Here is a 4,451-nt window from a genome sequence, read left to right on the forward strand (position 1 = left end):
AAAGTTATGACCAACCTAGATAGCATATTCAAAAGCAGAGACATTACTTTGCCAACAAAGGTTCGTCTAGTCAAGGCTATGGTTTTTCCTGTGGTCATGTATGCATGTGAGAGTTGGACTGTGAAGAAGGCTGAGTGCCGAAGAATTGATGCTTTTGAACTGTGGTGTTGGAGAAGACTCTTGAGAGTCCCCTGGACTGCAAGGAGATCCAACCAGTCCATTCAGAAGGAGATCAGCCCTGGGATTTCTTTGGAAGGAATGATGCTGAAGTTGAAACTCCAGTACTTTGGCCACCTCATGCGAAGAGTTGACTCATTGGAAAAGACTCTGATGCTGGGAGGGGTTGGGGGCAGGAGGAGAAGGGGACGACAGAGGATGAGATGGCTGGATGGCATCACTGACTCGATGGACGTGAGTCTGGGTGAACTCCGGGAGTTGGTGATGGACAGGGAGGCCTGGCGTGCTGCGATTCATGGGGTCGCAAAGAGTCGGATACGTCTGAGCGACTGATCTGATATATATACACATATGCTTAGGACTCCAATCATGTAAATATAAAAAATAGGCAAAATTAACCTCTGGTCTTAGAAGTCAGTATAGTTGTTAATTTTGAGAAGGAAAGAAATGATAATAATTGGGAGTGAGCATGAAAGGTCCTCCTGGGATTCTGGTAAGAATGGATTTCTTAATCAGGATTAAGTTTCCTTTGTGAGTATTCTAGCTAGCTGTACAGTAATGATTTTATTGGTTTTTTTTTTCCACATTTTATACCTCAAGGAAAATTTTATTTAAAAAAAAACTAATAAGAAAACAATATCAGATAACTCAATAGGAATTTCAAAAACAGACCTGAACACTGCACAAAAAAGATAGTCAACCAATAAATATATAAAAAGTTTCTCAAATTCATTAGTAATCAGGAAAAATGCAAACTAAAGCCACAAGAAGCTATTTTTACATACACACCAAGATGGTTAAAATTAAGAAGACTGACAATAGACATGCTTGTACCTCTGACAGGAATGTAACTGGTACAACTACTTTGCAAAAGTATGTGTCAATATATGCTAAAGTAGAACATCTATAATTTATACTTTGCCCTAAGATCCAGTAATTCCATTTCTAGGAAATATATCCAATGGAAATTCTGGCCATATGCACCAAAAATCTTCACACGAAGTTCATTGCAAGATTATCGATACTAGTTGAACAGCACACAAAGAAAAGGTAATAAAATATTGGCTTATTTATACACTTAAATACTATTAATATAAAGCAGCATCAATAAATGATCCATATGATGTATATGAAAAGCATGATTGAATGCCATAAATGTAATCCTGAACTAAAGAAGCTAGACATGACTGAATATATATTGTATGATTTAAATAAAATTCAAAAATAGACATAAGTATGAAGTTAGACATTGAGATGGTGATTACCTTTAGGGAAGAATGTAATTACCTATGAGAGAGACTGTGAGGAATTGGAAGTGTTCTTGTTCAAAATCTGGGTGATTGTGATAATCCATCAAGTTGCACATTTACAGTCGGTGCACTTTTCTGCATCTGTGTTTTATTTCCATTTTTAAAGTTTAAATGAAGAATAACAGATGGAAATTGTTCAGAAATAATCACTCTGAAAAGACACCATACTACTCAACAGAATGGAAACAAATTCATATTTTTATGAAAATGCAGAACATAAAAGGTAAAAATAAAAACTACTAGGGAGATAAAAGATTACACACAAATGCCAGTTAGACTGATAGCAAAATTATCAGCAGCAAAAAATGAGCAATAGCATAAAAGAATTAATCTTCTAAATACTAAAGAGAAAATCAACGTTAACTTAGAATTTTATCACCAATAAAACAATCTTTCAATAGTAAATATGAAATAAAAATGTACTTGAATTCACACAATCTTCAAATAACAGATTTTCTAATTTATATATACTGTCCCAGAGAACAAAAAAAGAGGGACAGCCAGATATCATTTTTTTGGTGAGTACAATTATAATTTCAAAGAAGAAGAGATAAAATAGTAAAAAAGAAAATCATAGTCCAATCTTACTGGTAAACAGCACTAGGAAAAATTATGAATAAATTACCAAAAAATGGAATTTAAAGTATATCAAGGAAAATATTATATTAGGACTAAGTAGTACTCATAAATTAAGAGCAGAAAAGTATTCAATATAAAAATCAATCTATGTAATTCACCATATTAATAAATTAAAAGTGAAAAATCATAAAACCTTAAAAGTGAGAAGAATGTTAAAAAGCCACTTAGCAAATTAGAAACAGATGGGAACCACTTTAACAAATTTTTAGCAAAAGATATAGAAACATCATCCTAACTATTGGAAGTCTAGAAGCATTCCCATTAAAGTAAGGATTAAGGCAAGAATGTTTATAATTATCCCTAAAATTCAACATTATACTGGGGCTATAATTAAATATAAAAGTAGTAAGAAGAGGTATAAGCCTTTGAAAGAAAGACGTAAAATTTTTAACTAAATATAGATAATTGTCTTTGTAGGAAATCCAAGATGATGCAGAAATTTTAAAAGTCAATATTAATTTTTGAAAGGAAAAAGAAATAAAAGAAACTCAGTACATAAGATCAGTGTACAAAAGTTAAGGCTGTTTCCATATATCAGCAAATCAAATAAGGAAAAGACACTATTTATAATAGGACCAAGAAATATAAGTTATATAAAAATTACTAACCAAAGTCAGGCCAGATGCTTATGAAAAATTTTTTTTCAATTATTAAAAAATATATTTTGAGTAAGAGGAGAAATAGAATTATTATAAATATGTTAATTCTCTACAATCTAACTCTTGCAATTACAACTAAAATTCTGGTAAGATTTTTGTTGAAAATCAATGAACTCATTAAAATTCAAATGACATTTCTAGCTTTTGGAAATAGTGGAGTATTTTGTCATAGTAATCCTGCATATAATAATTCTAAATTCTGGATTATCTATATATACCTGTGCACATGCACACTGGGTATGTGTGTGTGTACAGACATTCCCAGACAGACATACACAGCTTATTCACTTTCATGGTAGTTATGTTCTGTACAGTCACTGCAAGCACTGAGTTAGTGAATATGGAACCATTCCTGGGAATTCAGGATTAGGTTCCTGCAAGCCTCTGGTCACATTTTTATCAGCTGACCAATGTGAATCAGCTAGAAAACAAAAACTATATATTATCTACAGTGACAAAATAATATAAATTTGTCTGACTTTTCAGAAACAACAAAGGTTAGACAGTAGAAAGTATATACTCTGGAAAATAATTTTAGTGTGCTATATATTTTACAATATTTGCTCCCAATTAAACTTATACTTTTATCTTGCCCTTTGGTATCTTTTATCAAACTGCAAAGTATTAAATATTGATGGAAATTTGTCAATTTTTTTCAAAAATTCTATTCTTTATGTTTTATTTAAGAATCCATATGTATATATAAATTCATGAGGTGTTTTCCTTTAAATATCTGTGACTGGAAAAAATGACAACATATATCACAAAGGGCTGACATCCTTAATATATGTGTTAATTTTGTACCCCAGTAAACAGACACCACAGTTCAAAAGCATAAGTTCTTCGGCGCTTATCTTTCTTCACAGTCCAACTCTCACATCCATACATGATCACTGGAAAAACCATAGCCTTGACTAGACGGACCTTTGTTGGCAAAGTAATGTCTCTACTTTTGAATATGCTATCTAGGTTGGTCATAATTTTCCTTCCAAGGAGGAAGCGTCTTTTAATTTCATGGCTGCAATCACTATCTGCAGTGATTTTGGAGTCCGAAAAAATAAAGTCTGACACTGTTTCCACTGTTTCCCCATCTATTTCCCATGAAGTGATGGGACCAGATGCCATGATCTTTGTTTCCTGAATGTTGAGTTTTAAGCCAACTTTTTCACTCTCCTCTTTCACTTTCATCAAGAGGTTTTTTAGTTCCTCTTCACTTTGTGCCATAAGGGTGGTGCATATCTGAGGTTATTGATATTTCTCCCGGCAATCTTGATTCCAGCTTTTGCTTCTTCCAGCCCAGCATTTCTCATGATGTACTCTGCATATAAGTTAAATAAGCAGGGTGACAATATACAGCCTTGACGTACTCCTTTTCCTATTTGGAACCAGTCTGTTGTTCCATGTCCAGTTCTAACTGTTGCTTCCTGACCTGCATATAGGTTTCTCAAGAGGCAGGTCAGGTGGTCTGGTATTCCCATCTCTTTCAGAATTTTCCACAGTTTATTGTGATCCACACAGTCAAAGGCTTTGGCATAGTCAATAAAGCAGAAATGTTGGACTGTGAAGAAAGCTGAGCGCCAAAGAATTGATGCTTTTGAACTGTGGTGTTGGAGAAGACTCTTGAGAGTCCCTTGGACTACAAGGAGATCCAACCAGTTCATCCTCA

This window comes from Bison bison, unplaced genomic scaffold (assembly GCF_000754665.1).
Source record: "Bison bison bison isolate TAMUID 2011002044 unplaced genomic scaffold, Bison_UMD1.0 scf7180017864141, whole genome shotgun sequence".
Lineage (NCBI taxonomy): Eukaryota > Metazoa > Chordata > Mammalia > Artiodactyla > Bovidae > Bison > Bison bison.